This window comes from Ambystoma mexicanum, chromosome 2q (assembly GCF_040938575.1).
Source record: "Ambystoma mexicanum isolate Mex_15411 chromosome 2q, UKY_AmexF1_1, whole genome shotgun sequence".
NCBI lineage: Eukaryota > Metazoa > Chordata > Amphibia > Caudata > Ambystomatidae > Ambystoma > Ambystoma mexicanum.
In genome coordinates this window covers 820951161-820972684 of record NC_090924.1, presented here as the reverse complement: position 1 = coordinate 820972684, position 21524 = coordinate 820951161, and positions in this window count along the sequence as shown.

Genomic DNA, 21524 nt, shown 5'->3' with positions numbered 1-21524 from the left:
ATTCTGCCGTGCACGCTGGTAGCCTGTCACGCCCACCTGCAGCTCTGCCCGTGCGTATGTGCGCTTACGCGGCACAGAGTATAAATACAGCTCCTTCCGGGTTGTGTACGCGTTGCAATGCTTCCGGTTTCCTCCGTTAGTGCTGTCTGCCTTTTTGCCTGCTCTTCCCTCGCTCTCACTCGCTGCTGTAGTACCCGATATCTATCGGGTCCTTGTCCTCTTCCCCTTGTCTTGCCTGCTGCCCCTTTTTTCCTTCTACTATTTTCCCTTCCTCTCTCCTCGCCACCCTCCTTCTCCCGTCCCTTCTCTGCTTCCGTCCGTCCTCCTTATTTTTCCCCTTCCTGTTTCTCTTCCTCCTGCCTGCCTCCTTGTGTACCAGACCTAGGCCTGTTTTCTTGGATTGCTGATTCTTCTGATTCAGATACCTTCCTCTGTGAACTCCCGTGTACCAGATCCCGGCCTGTTTAAGGACTGCCTATTCATTTGTGCTTCACCTATGGACTTGGTTCTCCTTGTGAGATTCCGTACTACTTACTGTCTACCTTCCTCCGGAGCCTCATCCTTTCTACCACGGAGTTTCTGCTTCAGCCGACTGCATTCTCCCAGCACATTCCAGCTCATTCCGTAGGAGAGTCACGCAGGTCGCTTAGGGGTTTTTTGTGCCTTTTGGCTTTTTCCCCTTCCCGGCGTTCCCGGGAGGAGGCACCGGAAACCCTTTTTGGGTGACACGGTGGCTTCCTTCCGTGGGCGCCCCTACCTACATAAAAAAAAGGAGCGACCAAGAAGTAAAGGAAAGAAGGGTACAGGAAGAAGAGACAAAGGTGAGGATTTAGGGGAGGGTGGTGAATCAGATTCTACGTTCTCTGGCGAGGATATCACCGATCCTGGTGACACTCTGGCACTCCCATGACCCTCAGGTTACAAGGCTTCTACCTATCCCAGTGTCATCCACTTTCATAACTAGATCTGCTTCACAGGTCTGAAGGTCTACAATTCTTGCCTCAAACTTTATCGCAATCCGGTGTGCCAAGAAATAGTTATTTTTGAGGCCTCAACCATGTCTTCTACTTTACTGATTTGTCCCCTATTTGTGATATAGATACCTGAATATCAGCGCAGATCGCTTTGATTTTGTCTACCATATCTCTGAGGACATTTTCTTTCAGGGCCATTTCCTGTAACTCCATGTTCCCCTTATGCCCTGGGAGTTGTGGATACTTCAAATTGGATGGGCTTGTGGGTCTTTTAAAGCTGTAGAATTTCAATATCACGGGGACCCAGAACAGCACTGCCCCTTTATGTGTTAGGACTGGTCGCACAGCTCCTCAGGGCAGGGTTTGCCGCCTTGTCTGGTTCTTTCTCTCTCCTGAGGTTTTATCAAGAGCTCTCTGGGTTTAACTCAAAGCTCGCTGATGGGATTCCGTACAACTCGAACTCCAAAATGATCAATTAACTCCCAACCCATAGAGTCACTTTAGGGATATCTGGGGCCTCTCCAGTCACACTCAATTCTTGGAAGAGCAATGAAAAATGCAGACTGGTTTTTAAGCATAAATCTTTCAGTTCTGGGGCTACCTCTTATTTAAGGCTGTCTTCTGAGAGTGACCCACAAGTGGTTCAATCACTGCTGCCCATACCATTGTGCGTCTTCGCTCCCACTGGCCTGAGATCTCCAAATGCCTCAAAGACATGTTTCCCAAATCAGCAGGACCTATCAGGAACAAGAGCCCGTGGCTGAACCAGTGCCTCTGAGTCAACTTCCTAAACCCACCAACTCAGCATGTGAGGCCTGTGGGCAGAGGGGATGCACACAGTGCCACCCCCACCTATCTGCAACTTCTTAGAGGATCATGGCTCTTTCCCACCCTGCACCTCTTAGCAGCCCTTCAATGCAAATGGGATCACGCAGGCCTCTCCTTTGGCTTTGCTTCCTTAGGTCTAAGTATGCCTGGAAGAATTACATAATATTAGGGATATTAGGGGGATATTAGGGGGCTCTCGCTGCAGAGGGATCAGAGAAGATCTTCAGTGACCAATGAATTAAGCTCAGCAGGCATCATTTTAGCCTGCCCTCCACCATCACTTATTTTGGCGGTAAATCAGCGATATTCTTGTTACTGTGGCTCAAGGTGAATTGACCACTTGTCTGTTTAGAAAACCTACTAGTTCTAATATCCCTCTTCACGCCAAGAGTAATCACCCTACAGCTTTAAAATGGAGTATCCCCTATGGGGAGTTCATTCGCATACGCAGAAACTGTTCTAAGATCGAAACATTTGATTGCGAATGTACCCTCATGGCCAACAAATTTAAGCAACGGGGTCACCCCAAAAAAGTGTTGGAGAGAGCCTTCCATAAAGCTAGAGCGATTGATCGCTCTCAACTTTTGTCAGCTGACATCCCTGAACACAGAACCACAGACACCAGTGAGACACGTCTTATCTTGACTTATGGTGAGGGTGCCCACAAGAATCGACAAGTCATGCAACGTCATTGGCATATCCTTAAATCAGATGAGCATTTAAATACTATTTTGGGAGATTGCAATAATATTACTTTTCGCAGATCTACCTCATTTAGGGATACCTTAGTTCCCAGCTTTCTGAGGCCTATTGACAATGCATTGACCGACGGTTGGTTAAACACCAAACCACGAGGCTTTCTTAAGTGTTCCAAATGCAAAGCCTGCACTTATGCAGTCAACAAGACGTGTTATATACATCCTATCCTGGGTAATAATGTTCAAATCGCATCCAGAATCACTTGCGATACAGAATTTGTGGTCTATGTTTTGAATTGCCCTTGCAATATGTGGTATGTGGGCAGTACAAAGGGTAAATTGAAGCTGAGAATGCTACAACACATAAGAGCCATAAGAAATGTTGATCCTAACTATCCGATGGCTCTGCATTTTCAGTCTCAACATGAAGGTAAATTGGAGGGCTTTTCCTTCTTTGGTATTTGGACAGTGCCTAAATCACCCAGAGGTGGTAACCGCGAGTTACTTTTGAGACAACTGGAAACTAGGTCCATTCTCGACCTTGAAACAAAAAAACCCAGGGGCCACAATCTTGATGAAGAGTTATATACGTTTTTAGGTACCAATTAAGTATACTTCGTGAATTTTCTTGCACCTTTTTGCAATACTAGGTACCTGCAATGTTCAAGAGTGACCCCTTGTGTGTTTAATATTTGAATATTTTTCCATTCCGGTCCACACTCCTATGTATTAATGTACATTAACTCTTCTTTCTTCTTTTTTATTGATGCATTTTACAGGTTCTTTCTCCAAATGATTGTGAAGCATATCTTGCATATGATTGTTTTTTAGGAGGGTATTTTCTATTGATATTTATCACTTTGATCAATATTTTTGTATAGCTTGGTTTTAGGCTTCTTAATTGCTTTTTTAGTCTGTCCCCATATCTCGTTTTTTTGTCTCGTATTGTTTTATTGTCGATTGATTATTTGTAGCTTGGTATGTAGTCTTTTTAAGGTAATAATTTCCCAGTGATGTTATCTTCCTTGCTGGGCTCATCAAGCGGAAAGGGTCTTGAGGATTTTTTTATAGGGAATAGTTTGCCATTCATGGTAGGCAATTTTAAGTAAAGTTGTTTGCACTTGCACTTTATTGGGGATAAATTTGTTGTCTACTTTACAGCCGTCCATGGATGCACGTTTTTGTTCCAGTGGCATTGTTATTTTATCTATTTGTGAGATGTATATATTTATTGACTTTCATTTTTTTATCTATTTGATTGTCAAATTGTATTATGTTACTTAGTATATGCACCACACATTTAGGAACATATTTGTGCATCCATGGACGTAGAGCACTGTGCATTTTATCATTGCTGTTGTCTGGACATTTTTCTCCTTTAAACTTTTTCCCTACCTTGCTGCTAAATATTATGCATTTTAACAACTGCTGCTATTGCACTAAGCACTTTAAATTTGCTGCTAAAGCACTTAGCACTTTACATTGCTGCTAAAGCACTAAGCACTTTATATTGTCTCAAGACTGCATTATCAAGTTCGATTTGTATTACACCTCGCATATGTATGCGTAAACTTAGACCTACATGACTATATATCTTTGTTTATTCGAGACTAACGTTGGATACTTAGAATGGCTATATTTTGTCTAGTGAACACATCATGTTGTGGGGCTGCTTGGACAGCGTTGAGGTAATAGCTGTTTGAGACGTTATAACGTGGACAGAGCTACAATGCAGGGCTCGTCATTTTTGGCGGTTGTCCTAGAATGGCATTATTTTTTGACTTTATTTTATCTTGGGTACCAGCCTTTGTTGACAGACATACCATTGGAAAACACACGTTTATTTTGAACGAGGTGTATTTATATATATTTATATATCCTTTTTTTATATATATTTTTCCTTTGACACTCGTTATGTACCTGAGGCTTTCTTTTTGCCATTTTCCTCCACAGTCCTCGCAGCCAGCACATCTGTGCAATTGTTGCTATATTCTTCATCATATAATATTTGGTTGATGTATTGACACTTACGATGTTTTTATTTTACTTAATACACTGCATGTTGCAGTGCCTTAAATGTTCTAAGATGGCTGCCATGTGTTCATCATTTTGTACCACCTTGTGAATGGGGACATTCTATGCACTTGTATCATAGAGGTTTTTAAAGCATATATAAGAAGTCCTTCTTCCATGAAACACCCTACCTACGTGAACAAGCGGTCAGTGTACCGCGAAACGCGTCGTTTTGTAACCAGGCTTTCCCTTTTTGCTGCACCTTTTTATTAATAAAGAAACATTTGTGCTGCCTGGATTTGCTGTCATGCCTTTTCCTTGCTGAGACTGGATTTCGTTTCTCAGCTGCTCTTGGGAGTGCAATCCATCGAATTTTGCCCTGTCCTAGGGCATTTTTTTCCTTTTTTGAAAAAAAAAAAAAAAAAAATATATATATATATATATATATATATGTTTCTTTCAAAGAATCTTTTTATTGGGGTTTTACCCGCATACAAATGCATCATTAAGCATTGTTCAAACCCCAGAGAACAGGAACAGCAAAACTAACCAAAACAAGAAAACTACAACAAAACGAGTCAAGGGGATTCATAAGGAGCAGTAGGGGGGCACTACATATACACATCGTGATTCATGCTAGGGGGCACTTTGAAGTCATAGGCTCCAGACATATGGCCTTGTCACAGGTTTGGCGGCAACTCTTAAATGCGGCAGTAACGCTATTGCTGCTGCATTTAAGGGTCCGCCTAATCACAGGCATTTACCCCCAGATCTGAGCTGAGGGTAAATGTGCTGGGAATTTGCCGATTTTTGGCGCAATTACCACGCAGTAATACCGTTGACGGTAATCGTGCTGAAAATTCCCCATTGGGTCCAATGGGGAATTCCCCAGTGCGCCCAATGGGGAATGGGGAATTACTGTTTCGCCAAACCCGTGATGCGGCGCTAATAGCACCAGAGGGTTTGGCGGTAATACCGCCAGGATACCGCCCAACTCGTGATGAGGCCCAAAGTGTTTATGGAGTTGGGGTCGAAATGGGAATATGGGTCTGACTCCCACTTTCTTACGGGGTCTCTAGATACTCGGCCTATGTTTTAGTCATGCTTCGCTAGTCAGTGAAGGGTTGGAGGTTGCTGTGCCACTCCCAGAAATTGCTGCGCATAATCTAAGAAAGGCGCCCAGACACTGTAGAATTTGCTCCTGTTTCCGAAGTGAAAGGCTGTTATTTTTTCTGCAACTGCTATATCCCAACATTTGGTCCACCACATGAGAATTGCCGGGCCCTGAGGATGTTTCCACAGTCTTGCTATCAAGATTTTTGCTGCTGTGAATAGGTGAGAACACAGTTCTGCTAAGCGGCCAGTCATCTGAATTTGGCCTTCGCCCGTGGCTCCCAGTAGGACTATTCCTGGTTCCTATCGGATTGACAGGCCTGTGATCCGTCTGATTTGTTCTAGTATTTCTTTCCAGAACTGTCTGGTTTTCGTACTTGACCATAAGAGATGAAACAATGTGCCTGTGTCTGGGTAGCCTCTACAGCATTGTGACGGGATTGCTGAGTTGCTTTTATTTTGGATCTCCGGTGTTCAGTACCAGCTGTAGCAACTTTGATCGCTCCCTCTTTATTTGTGATACATTACAAGCTCTTGTGTATTGGTGTCCAGACGCGGCTCCATTCCTCCACGCCTAGTTCTTTTCCTATGTCCCTTTCCCATTTCTGCATGTAGGCTTCTTTTTTGCTGGGTTCCGCTTTGTCTAGTAGTCCATATAGGGTGGATATTTTGCCTGTGGGAGAGTGCAGTGTTAGAGTGCGTTCTAATGCCGTTAGCTCCCGGCTCCCATGTTTTTTTATTGTGTTGTGGGATAGGCAGTGTCTAAGCTGTGCATAGCAGAATCTTTCAGTTTCTGGCACCTGGAATTTTGTTTTGCATGCTTCAAATGTTAATTGGCCGCCATTCGAGAGAAAGTCTGCTATGTACTTCAGGCCTCCTTCTCTCCACCTGTTGAAACCGTTTGGCGTTATTCCTGGGGTGAAGTCGTGGTTGTCCCAAATTGGGGACAGGGGGTCCCACAGCCCTTTCACAGTCTCGTTGACGAGCTGCCTTTTTCCAGTTCCCCACCGTGTTTCTGGTCGCTGTTAGAGAGCCACAGTTGGGGGTGGGGGGTCCCGGGCCCTTACGATGTGCGGAAGCGACTCTAGTGGGATCCGTCTCGAATCTTCCTCTAGCTTTTTCCAGCGGGGTTGGTTGGTGCTTAGTTCCCACGTAAAGGCCTGTGAGAGCTGCGCTGTGAGGCAGTACCTAGCAATGTCTGGCACCCCCAGACCTCCCATCCCCAGACCCCGGAGCATTTTTCTTTTGGATATTCGTGGCTTTTTCCAACACCAAACATATTTCAGGATGCTCATTTGTAACTTCTACAGGTCCTTTTTTCGAATGGAGATTGGGAGCGCCAGGCAATAGTAGATCAGTCATGGTACATGTTCTTTTTTAGCATTGCGATTCTCCCAATCCATGACACCTCTTGTTTTTGCCAGCGTACTAGGTCGCAATGCAGTTCTGTGAATAGTGGTGGAAAGTTTACTTTGTACATTCTCTCTGTTTTGCTTGGGAACTCCCAGGTAACTGATGTGAGATTTTGCCCATGGAATCGGGTACATAGCTGCCAGCGTTTCCTTGAGGTTTGTTGTTATATTAATGCCTAGGGCTATTGATTTTGCGAAATTGACCTTAAACCCTGATGTGTCCCCAAATGCTTTCAGTTCTTGCCAAAGGGCTCTCATGGAGATCTCGGTCTGGGTCATGGTCAGAAGAACATTGTCTGCATACAAGTCTGTTTTATAGGATTCCCCCTTTACCTCTATCCCGTTTATTAATGGGTTCTGGCGGATTCTGCTGGCAAATGGCTTCATGGAAAGCGCGAATATGAGCGGTGACAAGGTGCATCCCTGCCGCGTGCCTCTGGTTATGGTAATTTTGGGCGATCTAGTGCTGTTTATTCTAAGTGACGTGCTACGGTGCTGGTAGTTAGCTAATGTCCATTTCAAAAATTTCGGGCCAAATCCAAAGTGGGTTACAGTTTCTTTTACATATCCCAGTCCAACATGTCAAACGCTTTATGTGCGTCGAGTGAGAGGACTGTCACTTCCACTCCAGCACTGTTTACGGATTCTATTATGTTTAGGGTGCGCCTAGTGTTGTCCTGTGTGTTGCGGCCTGGGATGAATCCCGTTTGGTCTTGATGGATCAAGTCTGGGAGGATTTTTGCTAATCTGTGTGCTAGAATATTTGAAAATATTTTGGCATTGTTATTCATTAGTATAATGGGTCTATATGATGTGCAGTGCTCTAGGTTATTCTTTGGCTTTGGGATCAGTACTGTCAGGGATTCCTCCATTGAAGGGGTAATGCTATCTGTGGAGAGGAATGTATTATATAGGGTTGCCAGGTGGGGGGCTAAAATATGAGCGCATTTTTTATAGAACATTGCTGTAAGCCCATCGGGGCCCGGGGCTGTGTTTTTCAGGGAGCGTATTGTTTCAGCTACCTCATCTGTAGTGATTGGGAGCTCTAGGGGCTCCAGCTGGGTGGGCTAAGTAAGTAATGGATCTGTGCTGCTTTGTCTGTTGGGGCGCCAGATATAATTACCCTGTGGTACTCTGTCATGATCCCCAATTTCTCTCTCTCTGTGTAGTAGAGCTTACTGCTCGAGTCTGGGAGGCCGTGGATATTATTCTGTGTGTGCAGTTTTTTAAGTTTATGCACCAACAGACGATTTGCCTTGTTGCTGTTTAGGTAGTAATACTGTTTAGTATATGCTAGGGCTCTGGTCGACAGGTCCGCCAGGTGCATTTCCAAAGCTGCCTTTGCCTTTTTAAGCTCCCTGCTTACTTTTGTGGTTTGACGTCTTTTGAAGCTTTCTTCTAGCTTCGCTACCGTCTCTTCTAGCTTGGATTGCTGCAATTGGTTTCTTCTTCTGTGCGCCGCTGTGCAGCTGATTGCTTCCCCTCTGACCAGTGGCTTCATTGCATCCCAGACCATCGCCTCGGAGGTGCCTTTTGCTTTATTTTCTTTAAAGTAATTTGTAAGGGCTTCAGGTAGCCCACTGCTGATTGGTGTATCTGTTAGGATATAGTCTTGTAGTTTCCAGGACCTTTGTGGGGGGTCCGGCAGGGCCTGCACTCGCAGGTGGGCGATCACTGGGGCGTAATCTGATATTTTTATGTGGCCGATTTGTATGTCTTTGATACATGGGAAGAGAATACTGGATGCTAGCAGTAGGTCTATTCTGGAAAATCCCTTGTGGACATGAGAGTAGAACGTGTAGTCTTGGGCCCCTTTGTTGGCAAGCCTCCAGATGTCTATAGTCCATGTCTCCCTCAGGAACTCTGCCAACCCTAATGCTCGGACGAAGTCCCCTCTGGTGGGCGGCAATGTTTTGTCATTATCTGGATCCAGGGTTAGGTTAAAGTCGCCTCCAATTAACAAGCGGCCCTCTGTAAATGTGGTTATAGTTGGGAGGATGTTGCGGAGGAAACGATCTCGGCCATTGTTTGGGCAATATACCACTGCTACAGTAATCGGTAGTTAGACCAGGAGTCCCTTAAGCAGAAGGTATCTGTTACGCTCACCTGGTATCCACGGGGACGCCACCCATCTGTGGGGACTCTGGTGCCCTTTTCAGCGCTCCCAGGTATAATAAGCGGAGAAGTTCTGCCTGGAAAACAGGTGGGCAATGTTCAAGCCTGGGCAACTGGGGTAAGAGCCTCCCAACACTCCGTATGCCCGCAGCCGCTGCCCGGACCTTTACTCACCTTGTTATGAGTTTTGGCGTGCTCTCCGTCCTGCCTTCTTGGCAGGGGCGCGTTGTCCTTTGTGGGCGAGTGCGATCTAGTTACTTCACTGATGCAGGCCCTTTAGAGTCTTTCAGGTTGGTCCTATTACCGTTATACTGTATGCCTTTCTTGGATTTAAATAAAGTATTTTCTCTCTCCTTAGGTGCGTGGAAGTTCGCTGTGGAACGTTGGCTGAATTGGGACTCACCGGCAGGTGATGGTGCTTCGAGAGCATCTTGATGCGGTAAGTAGGCGCTATGCGCAGCGCTATGATGCCTTGCCTTTGCTAACCTGTTGTCTTTTGTTCCCGTAGGTTGCAGTGCTCACCTGGAGCAAGAAGTCCCAAGGCGATGCTGGTCGATGGGCGACTCGTGAGGTAAGCTGCCGGCACAATTGTAAAATGTCTAATGTCCTTTTTCTCTCCTTTTTGCAGATCCGACGGTCCGGGAGGCTCGGTGTTCCTTGGATGCTGGTTGCAGGAGCGGAGGGCAGCTTGCGGTGGAATCACAGGTAAGCTGCTGCTATTAACGATGTCCTTTTGTTTTTCAGATGCTGTTCTTCCGAGGTTCGCAGATGTAGCTGAACACGATGAGCATCACGTTGCAAGTTTGCAAAGTAACGCGAAGCGTGTTATCCAAGTCGGTTGTGGTTTAAATAGCATCAAGAAAAAAGTCCAGGTAAAATTGTCCCTAGGCTACCACGCCCAAAACACTATACTGCATAGCTTGGTTCCAAGGAGCCAATCTATGTGGATGCCTCCATGTTGACTGGCACTGAAATAAAGTAGTCCCCAAGCACAAGTCTTCATTAAGTATGAGCCTGGCGCCAAAGGCGCCAGGACTGGCACCAAGAGGGCCTAGGCAAAGGATGCCTAAGTTTGTTGGGGGCCCGAGCCGAGACCCCTCCTGGCCCATGGACCTGCCGGGGGGGGTTTTAGGAAGTGGATCGTGACAGCACTCCCACCCAAGGACCCTCTGAAGGTGTTCCTTCTGTCCGGCCCTGGTTTAGTTGGAAAGTTGCGATGATATGTTCTGATCAGACGTGGTGCATGAATGTTTTCACAGGGTTCCCAGGATCTGTCTTGGGGTCCAAATCCTTTCCAATCAACTAGGTAGTATAGCCTTCCCCTCGAATACTTGGAATCCAAGATGCTTCTGACTTTCAATTCTGGTTCTCCGTCAATAAGTATGAGTTTTGGTGGTGTCCCAATCCGTGTACCGGGCTGCATTGGTTTTAATAGGGACACATGAAATACTGGGTGAATCTGTAGCTTAGGTGTTAAGTCTAGTTTGACGGCCGCTGGATTGATAATTGCCTTGATGGTGTAAGGTCCTAAGTACCTGGGTTGAAAAGTCTGGGTTCCCTTGATGGGTACAAACTTGGCAGCCAGCCAAACCTTGTCTCCTACCTGATAGTCTTGGGCCTTTTCCGGTGTTGGTCGGCAAATTGCTTTTGTTTTTCTTTGGCGAAAATAAGATGTTCTTTGGCATTTTTGAAAGCCTGAGTGATGTTGGTGTGAAGAGTTTTTACTGCTGGCATTTCCAAACTTGTTGGGACATCTAGTTCTGAGGTACTTGGGTGTCTACCATAAAGGGTATAAAAGGGTGTTGTCCGGTACTGGAGTGCAAGGAGTTGTTATATGCGTACTCGGCTATCCATAACAAATCTTTCCAGTCTCTTAGTTCATGGTGTAACATGCACCGTAGGTATTGTTCGAGGATCTGATTGGTCCTCTCGGTCTCGGTCTAACCGTCCGTTTGGGGGTGATGGCTAGTGGATAGCCGGACGTCAATTTGTGCTATTGCACAACATTTTTTCCAGAAGTTGGAGATGAACTGGCTACCTCGATCGGAGATCAGGACTGATGGGAAGCCATGTAGTTTTACAATACCATCCAGGAACATTCTGGTTAGAGTGGGTGCGTCAGGGAGGCCTTTGAGTGGAATAAAGTGCACCATCTTTGAGAACAAGTCCACGACTACCAGGATGGTGTTAAACCTTTGACTGGGAGGTAGGTCAGTGATGAAGTCGAGGGAAAGAGTGTGCCAAGGAGCGGGAGGAATGTCCAAAGGTTGCAGAAGACCGGATGGTTTTTGCTTTTGCGACTTGTTTTGCGCACAGACTCCGCAGGACTGAACATATTGGATGACATCTTTACGCCAGGCAGGCCACCAGAAATTCTGTTTTACCTTGGCTAGGGTCTTGATGATTCGAGGGTGCCCTTCGATCAGGGAATCATGATAACCTGAAACAATTTGTTGTTGTAAGTCTTTGGTGGGTACATACAACCGATCCATAAAAAAGGTTAAGTGATCTTTGATGGAATATTGTTCTCTTTGCACTTGCCATGCGAGGAAGGCATCCGGGTTCATGGTTCGTTGAATCTTATCTCTCAGTTCAACTTGGGTTAAGGCCATAGTGAGGCACAAGAGCTTGTCTTCCGGTATGATGGGGACTGGATCTGGGGGCGTATATACCCAGTCATCAGTGCCTGTACGAGAGAGTGCGTCAGCTTTTCCATTCTTGACCCCTGGTCGTAAAGTGATGACATAGTCGTATTCTGCGAAGAAAACGGCCCACCGCAATTGGCGTGAAGACTGGGCCTTAGCTGTCTTAAGGTATTGCAGATTCCGGTGGTCCGTGATAACTGTAATGGTGTGTCTAGCCCCCAGAAGGTAGTGTCGCCAGGCCTTAAAGGCGGATTTGATCGCTAAGAGTTCTTTGCCGTGATGGCATAATTCATCTCCGGGGGAGAGAATTTCTTCAACCAATAGGGCACTGGATGTAGTTGTCCTGTTACTGGGTCTCTTTGTGCGAGGACAGCTCCCATCGCTATGCTGGAAGCGTCTGTTTCCACGATATAAGGAAGATCTGGGTGAGGATGTCGCAGGATTGGCGGAGAGGTGAACCTTTTCTTGAGTTCCTGAAAAGCTTTCTCGGCTTCTTCGGTCCTGGCAAATTTTTTGTTAATTTTTCTTAGCAATATGGTGATCGGGTGTATGACCTGTGAGAAGTCTGGTATGAACCGGCTATAGAAGTTTGCAAAGCCCAGCATGCTCTGTACCCCTTTTACTGATGTTGGTGATGGCCATTTCAAAACGGCGTCCACTTTATGCAGGTCCATTCTGATGCCTCCTGGAGTAAGAATAAAACCCAGAAACTCAACTTCGGTGACGTGAAAAAAGCACTTCTTCAGCTTTGCATATAAACGATGTTCCCGCCCGGAGCTTGGAGGGGACTGAACGGACGTGCTTTATATGATCGTGTTTTGAAGTTGAGTACACTAAAATATCATCTATATACACTACGGGACAGACATCAATTAACTCTCTCAAAACGTCATTCATGAAATACTGAAACGCTGCAGGAGCGTTGCATAACCCAAAGGGCATGACTTGATATTCGAACAAACCATACTTGGTGCGGAAAGCAGTTTTCCATTCGTCTCCGGTGCTTACCCGCACCAGGTGGTATGCTCCTCGAAGGTCCAGTTTGGTGTAAATCTGGGCATCTTTGACCTGGTCCAGCATTTCTGGGATGTGCGGCGAGGGGTAACGGTTCTTTACAGTGATCTGGTTTAATGCGCAGTAGTCAATACAGGTTCTTAAGTCCCTTTCTTTTTTCGGTACGAAGAACAAAGGACTAGCTGCAGGGGACTTGGATGGGCGAATGAATCCATTTGCGAGGTACTTGTCTAAATAAGCCTTCAGATGAAGGTTTTCGGGTTCCGTGAGAGCACAGATTGTGCCGCAAGGAACTTGAGCCCCGGGAACAAGGTCGATCTGGCAGTCATAGGCCCTGTGCGGTGGCAGCGTGTTTGCTTGGTCTTTCTGGAATACATCCTGGAAATCGTGGTATTCCTCAGGCAAGGTACTAGTCGCTCTCAAAGTTGCCACTTCAGGAGTCGTAGAGATACTGAAAGCAGGTTTCCGTTCTTGGTAATAACAGGCTGGAGAGCAGTCGCTGGGAAAGGTTCATTTTCTTGTCCGCCAGTCAATCAAAGGGTTATGAGCAACTAACTATGGCATCCCTAGTACGAGCCAGAATTGAGGTGCCTTGATGAGATCGAACGAAATAAGTTCCCGATGTCCGTCCTGACACAGCAAGGTTATCTCGGCTGTGCGCTGGGTTATGGGTCCGGAAGCGATTTCTGTCCCGTCCACCGTGGTTACCTTGTCTGTAGTCGGCTTGGAACACAGGGGAGGCCCCATCTCTGCAGCCAGGTCCTGATCTATATAATTCGCAACTGCTCTGCTGTCGATGTATGCTTCAATGGCATGCATTCTTGACGACCGTTGGTTATTAATTAAGATCAGCGGAATTGCAAAGTGTGAGGTCGGTGGCTCTTTTCCCTCACTTGACAAACTGACCTCTACGTTTTCCGAGCTGGGTAGGTTCCCGACTGACACTCCTTCTCTTCATCTTTTTCCGTGGCTCCAACGATCTTCCTCAGAGGTTTTGCTGGGAAGTCCTTCATGGAAATGCCCTGACTTCCCGCAGTACAGACATAGTTGTTGTTGTTTCCTTTTATCTCGCTCTTGTTTTGTTAGCAGGGGTCATACCCCTCCGGTTTGCATGGGCTCCACAGTATTTTCTTGCACTCGAGTTACATTGTCTCTAGGTCGAACGTACACTGGCCGAGGGTCCCTTTTAGAACGGTCTGCTTTTCGGTCTTGCAACCGGTGGTCCAGTTGCACAACCAAGTCTATGAATTCAGAACAATCTCTGGGAGGATTAACCACTTGAGCTAGGACGTCTTTTAATTCGCCTCGTAAGCCCCGATGAAACAACGTGGTTCTTTTGTTTTCAGTCCACCTAGCTTCAGCAACCAGTCGGTTGAAAGTAGTGATGTACATTAACAAATCCTGATTCCCCTGTCGGAGGGAAAGGAGTTAATTGTCCACAGCTTGTTCTCGGGTATGGCGAGTAAAAGGTTTTTCCATTTCCCTCTGAAAGTCCCCAAAGTTATGTAATAAAGGATCATCATGGGACACCAATGGTACCGACCAATCTGCGGCGCTGCCACTTAGATATGATAAAACAAAGGCTACCCGGGTTTGGTCATTTGGGAATGCTCCCGGCCTGCAAAGAAAATGAAGGCGACAATGATTCATGAAAGCTGCGTATTTTCGTGGATCACCAGCAAACCTCTCCGGTGGTGCCAAAGGAACTGTACCTGGTAGCACAACTTGAACCGGAGTAGAGACAGTGGATGACATGCTAGGATTTTGCATCGGTGGGTTGTTCCCAGGTAGAGGCGTCTGACCCGCTTGTGATTGCAAGACTTGCCTGCTGATATCTTCGGTATGCTCTTTAGTCACCAATAAGTCTCTCCGGAGACCGTTAGTCTCCTGTCTGGCAGAATGAACCTCGGCACGAAGTTCTCCCAACAATTGGGCCAATTGGTCTAATTCTGATGTTTCCGTGGCACCCAGGTGGATTGGTTTGGCAGGCTTTGCGTTCTGTTACGCTCACCTGGTATCCACGGGGACGCCACCCTGCTGTGGGGACTCTGATATCCTTCTCAGCCGCTCGCAGGTATAATCAGCAGAGAAGTTCTCCCTGGAAAACAGGTGGGCAATGTTCAAGACTGGGCAACTGGGGTAAGAGCCTCCCAACACCCCGTATGCCCGCAGCCCCTCCCCAGACCTTTCCTCACCTTGTTATGGGTTTTGGCGTGCTCTCCGTCCTGCCTTCTTGGCAGGGGCGCGTTGTCCTTTGTGGGCGAGTGCGATCTAGTTACTTCACTGATGCAGGCCCTTTAGAGTCGTTCAGGTAGGTCTTATTACTGTTATACTGTATGCCTTTCTTGTATTTAAATAATGTATTTTTCTCTCTCCTTAGGTGCGCGGAAGTTCACTGTGGAACGTTGGCTGAATTGGGACTCGCTGGCAGGTGATGGTGCTTCGAGAGCACCTTGATGCGGTAAGTAGGCGCTATGCGCAGCGCTATGATGCCTTGCCTTTGCTAACCTGTTGTCTTTTGTTCCCGTAGGTTGCGGTGCTCACCCGGAGCAAGAAGTCCCAAGGCGATGCTGGTCGATGGGCGACTCGTGAGGTATGCTTCCGGAACACTTGTAAAATGTCTAATGTCCTTTTTCTCTCCTTTTTGCAGATCTGACGGTACGGGAGGCTCGGTGTTCCTTGGATGCTGGTTGCAGGAGCGGAGGGCAGCTTGCGGTGGAATCACAGGTAAGCTGCTGCTATTAACAATGTCCTTTTGTTTTTCAGATGCTGTTCTTCCGAGGTTCGCAGATGCAGCTGAACACGATGAGCGTCACGTTGCAGGATTGCAAAGTAACGCGAAGCATGTTATCCAAGTCGGGTGTGGTTTAAATAGCATCAAGAGAGTAGTCCAGGTAAAATAGTCCCTAGGCTACCACACCCAAAACACTATACCCCATAGCTTGGTTCCAAGGAGCCAAGCTATGTGGATGCCTCCATGTTGACTGGCACTGAAATAAAGTAGTCCCCAAGCACAAGTCTTCATTAAGTATGCCTAAACTTGTTGGGGGCCCGAGCCGAGCCGAGACCCCTCCTGGCCCATGGACCTGCCGGGGGGGGTTTTAGGAAGTGGATCGTGACAGTATCTGCGCGCCGGATCTCTCTTGATTGTAATTTGTGTAAGAGGAACCTCATGGCTAATTAGCAGGGCCACTCCCCTTTTTTTCTGGCCTGCTCAGGCAAAGTATCGCCTGGGGTATCGTTGAAAGTTGATCCGCTTTTCATCCGCCTCCAGGAGATGAGTTTCTTGCAAGCAGACGATGTGTGCTGTGAGCGGGGACAGCCTGCATTCAACTGACTTTCACTTTCCCGGGGAGTTCAGACCCTGTACATTCCATGTTATCATGGCGAGTTCCTTGTTAGCGTCCGTCATCTGAAAAGTGCCTATTTGTCCCCAAAAATATCTGTGGAAGTTTTGGTTTCTGCTTGCGGATTAATTTAAGCGCAGTTTTTGAGTCCCCACTGGTGAGCAGATTATTTTGCTGTTTTTCTTGTCCCCTCCTGAGAATACCCCCCCCCCCAACTTCTTTACCCACAACCCCTTTCCCCAGAATTCCACATTGTCAGGGCCAGCCCTTGATCAACAGGGTATGGCAACCAACTATTCTGGCGGAAACTGTGCCTCTTGTAACATTTTGGTGAAACTTGGCATTTTTGCGTTTAGCAGCTAATTGGATCTGCAGTCCACACTTATTGTCCCCTGGGTCTGAGCACGCCTGTTTCTGCAGGGTTGTTACTGAAGTGCTGTGTTGCACTGGAACTGGACGGAGTTGCATTGACGGGGTCCAGGGGCTCTGCCTGGCTCTGTTTTGTCAGATTTGTGGCTGGGGCGTCCTGTGAATTGTGGCCCTAAATAGTAACGACCTGTGTCTAGGGTGGTATGAGCAGTAGAGGCCCTCTCCCTCTCAGTATTTGTTGTTCCGCTTACTTTTGGGTGGGGGCCCTGATCCTGCACCGTCTCTTCACTTGGGTCCAGGATTTCATGAGATCCCTTGATGTGCCCTCAAGGGGAGGCGTTTCTTTGTCGGGGTTGTCCTCCTCTGCCTCGGGGTTCAAGAACTTCTCTGCCACCTTTGGGGTGTGGATGTATCAGGGCTTGCCTTCCCAGGCGAAGGTCAAGGCAGTGGGGAATCCCCAGCGGTATGGGACCTTATTTATCTCGGGTCACTCTGTAATGGATTTCAGGGATTTCCTTTTCATGAGTGTGGTAGCTGCCAGGTCCTGAAATAGGGAGATAGAGGCATCCCTGAAGTGTATGCGACCAGAGCTTCTAGCTTCCCGCATTATTTCCTCTTTGACTTAAAAGAAGTGTACTCTTGCTAGTACATCGGGTGGGTTCGATGAGCCCTGTTTTGTCCTAGTTCTGTGAACCCTATCAAGTTCAAGGGGGGATTAGTCTAGCAGGGTCAGGATAAAACGGAATAAGCCACTTACGTAGAGCTCCATTCCCGCATCTGTGACTGTTCTTGGGATCCCCTTAGGTGGATGTTGTTGTGCTGGGACCAGTTTTCGGCATCTTCCTGTTTGAGTTCGAGGGCCTCGCATCTGGCTTCCAGCACTGAGATCCTGTCTGCACCCCCCCCGATTTCAAAGTTTTGTTCATATAGAGTAGTTTTAATTTCCGATGTTCTGTTTTCCATTTCACCAACTCGCTTGTCCAAGGTTGTGATTTTACTCATCACCTGTTCAGTGCCCTTCTGGTATTCCTTGGTGATGGCTGACAATATCTCTTGAAAGTCTGCTTTTGTGACCGCTTGCGCCGAGAAACCGGGTGAAGCTTCTGGGTATGCTCCTGTGGTCATAGCTTTGCTTCGCTCGCCCCTCTTTTTTCTGTTGTGTGGGTAGAAGACAACAGTGTGGAAATGTCAGTCTGCTTCGGTGATTTTGGATTTTCGGCCATTGTGCTCTTAACACCCTCTGTTCTGGCAGGTCAAGACCTTCCCTTCTTATCCCCCCCCCCAACTGCACTATGGTGCATCAAACGTAGTCAGGGGGTGTTGTCTCACCCACCTGTATTCTTGGAGGTTGGGGCTGAGGTTGTGCTGTGGACGCCTTTAATCGTGCTCTTTGTGTTTTGTCCCTTCCTGGGCTATAGTGTGGCGCCCTGGCGTTATTGGCTTCCCGTTTTGAGCTCTACCATGAGCCTAATGAGTGCTGACAGGACTCAGGGCCCCACTCCTGGTGCTTTCGTGGAGGCCTTGCTCGGGTGCTTTGCGTGTAGGCGGGCCTTTTCCTCTTCAAGAGGGCTACGGTGTCTCTTGCTAATTAAAACCTTGATTGCTGGATTGTTCAGGGAGGCCACAGTGTCGGGCGGGCAGGGTTGTGGCCCGGGCCAGCTCTCCAGCCGATGCTGTGAGTGGCTGAGAGGGCTTTCAAGCCGGGCCTATCCCTGGGGCTGCAGGCTGCATGGGTGCTGCGTGATGGTGTTGCTGGAGGTTGGGTTGGGGGCTGCTGCTGTAGCTGCCGTTGCCACGTGAAAGTCTGCAGTTTTCCCAAAGGGCCAGGTCCCCGTGTGGCAGCACCCTCAACCCCTCTGTGGGGTAGCTGGGCTGTGCAAAGGGGTTGCTAGGCTGCACGGCAAGTGCCGCCCTACCTTCCGGCTGGTTGTCAGGAGAATTGGTCAATGTCCTTCATCGTCGTGGAGGGGTTCGGGTTGCAGCCTGTCTCAGCAAGAGGGGTGAAGACGCTTTCCCTGGGCGTGAGGACGCACGATATGTCAGGCGAGATTCGGCTCACTTTTCATATACAATGCCTCTTGGTTCATCTATGATGCTTCCTCCCCAGTGATGCTGGGTGTTGGGGGTTACTGGCGCTCCCCAGCGCTGTCCGCAAGCCCCGACTCCCCCAAGGACACAGCCGCACACGTCCTTGTGGTTCGGTTTTCCCGGTCAGGAAACGCCCCGTTTATTTATACTGCACGCAGCGGCGTGCAACGTCACGCCGCCGCGTGCGCGCCCCGTCATCGGGCAGCACCACACTCCTCCTTTTTTTCTGGGAGGACAAACAACAAACATTAAACAACTATACACTGCAAACCAACACACTCTATGTCTGTAACACTTCACATGTCCCGTTCTGGAAACCCCTTTATTAACACCCACCCAGGTCCCCTGACTTAACCGTTCCCATTGTCAGGATGATCAGATACCTGTCCCAGAACGTAATCGCTGAGGTGAGCAGGTTTGCCTCGCCCAGTCCTCTGGGGGTACCTCCCACTCACCTCCGGCACGGTTGATCGGTCCACAGGCATTCCCCAGACCGGGGACTCGGGCAGACATGGTGGTTCTCCTTCGTCCTCATGGACGACCTCCAGGTCCGGATCAGGGGGTGGATCAGTCCTGGGATCCCGCAGCTTCTTAAAGAAACTCATGTTGCGAGTTACCTCAGACCGGTCATCCGATGCAGTCACCATGGATCCCTTGACCGCAACAACGTCCAACGGCTCCGGCTCGTACGTAGGGAGAGCTTCCCATGGGGATGTCGTATTTCGAATGAGAACCTCATCGCCCGGCTCCAGCCGCTGTGGGCGAAGTCCCCTCCGAAGGTTCTCTTGCTCAATCCTTATTTGCCGGTCAGCCTCGACCTGTTGATTGTCAATCACCCCTGGTTCTTTCTCTCCCACCTTAGGTAGTAGCCCCCGAGAACACTGCTTGAACAATGCCTCTGCTGGGGCCACTCCCGTGGATGCTGCGGTGTAGTACGATACACCCTCAAGAACTGATAGGGGGCTCTTTGGAGGGACTGTCCTTGGCCCTGGGTGATCCGAAATGTCTTATTCAAGGTTCTCATCATCCGTTCTGCCTCACCATTTGCTCTTGGCCAGAGAGGTGAGATCTTCCTGTGCACCACCCCGTAGCTCTCCATCAGTTCGGCGAACCGTTCACTCTGGAACAGCGCCCCATTGTCCGAGCACACAGTATGTGGGAAACCATGGGCCGCAAACACCTTTTCCACGGCCACCACGACATGCTCAAACACCACTGACTCTATGAACTCCACCTCGGGGTACCTCGAGTATTTATCAACCAGTACGAGGAAGTGGGTGCCCATCGTGGTGGATCCAAAGTCTGCATGAACGACCTCCCACGGGTGGGTCCCTCAAGGCATCGCCTCTATGACAGGTTCCCGCTGCAGGGGTGATGCCGCCTGACACCAGACGCAGGCTGCCACGAAATCGTCCACCTTCCGCTCCAATTCCGGGAACCACACTTTCAGCCTTAAGCGTGCTTTGGTCTTAACGACAGAAGATCGACATTGCCCTACTACAAGAAACGCACCTGGCCCAACATAAACTAGACCTTGTAAAGAAAAAATGGGGTGGTACAGTGGTGGGCTCCCCGTACTCGGCCTATGCCAGAGGTGTGCTGATCTGGGTGGCCCCGCATGTCTCACTCAGAATTGTACGAGAGGAGGTAGACACGGAGGGTAGGCTGGTAATACTGAGGGTACTGATTGAGAACAGAGGACTGAGTATTATTAATACATATGCCCCCAATCAGAATACTGCTGTATACTTCAGGACTCTATGTACACGCCTGGGCCCGTGCGCAGGGGAACCGATCATCTGGGGGGGGGGACTTTAACTGTGTTCTTGACCCCAAGATAGATAGGTCCGACAGTAAAGTAGACAGGCCCACCCCAGCGGCCAGGGCTCTACGGGTACTATTAGACGACTATGGACTAGAAGATGTCTGGAGATTGAAACACCCCACGGCCTTGCAGTACTCTCATTATTCGGCCCCTCAACAGTTGCACACGAGACTAGATTACTTCTTTGCTACGCCAGAAGTGGCGATAACAACTACACAGGTTGAATAAAGAGCGAGGGTCCTGTTGGACCATTCGCCCTTGGTGATGGCCTGGCAATATGGCCGCCCCAGAGGGCGGATTCCAACATGGCGCCTTCGGGCGGAGGCGCTCAGAGACCCGGTCTTTAGAGAAGATATTAGAGAGACAATTACAAGGTATTTTGAGGAGAACACGGGCAGTGTGGATTCGGCTGGTACACTTTGGGAGGCCTTCAAGGTGGTAGTGAGGGGCGACGCTATTTCTAAATCAAAGGGCCTTCAGGGGGGGGTTTTAGCTGAGCTGGAGAAAGTGGAGAAAGAATTGGAGCGTGAATGTACCAGAGGGGGAGGGGACACAGACCTAGTACTCGAATTACAACAACGATGCTCAGAGCTTTGGGAGCGGCTTTGTGACCTCAATTACAGGAAATACGTGGAGAGGCAACATGCAGGAGGTGACAAAACTGGTCGCCTACTGGCATGGCTTTATAAGAGGGAAACCCCCAGGGCCCCGGTCATGATGATAGAAAGGGAAGACGGAGAGGAGGCTCACACTCAGGAAGAGGTTAACGCTGCTTTCTTAGATTATTATAAAGCGCTGTATGAGGACAAAGGGGAAGACAATCTGGATAAAATCAGGGACACACTGGAAGATATAGAACTGCCCAGGATTAGTGCAGAGGAAAGGGAGGAGTTAGATGGCCCCATTACGCTAGATGAACTGGAAGAGGTGGTGAAACGGCTGCCTACTTGCAAGACCCCGGGCACTGATGGACTCCCGAGTGAGTTCTACAAAACGTATAGCGCAGAGATACTCCCCCCTATGCTGGAGATGTATAACGAATCATTCGAGGGAGGCCGATTGCCAGACACGCTCAGAGAAGCG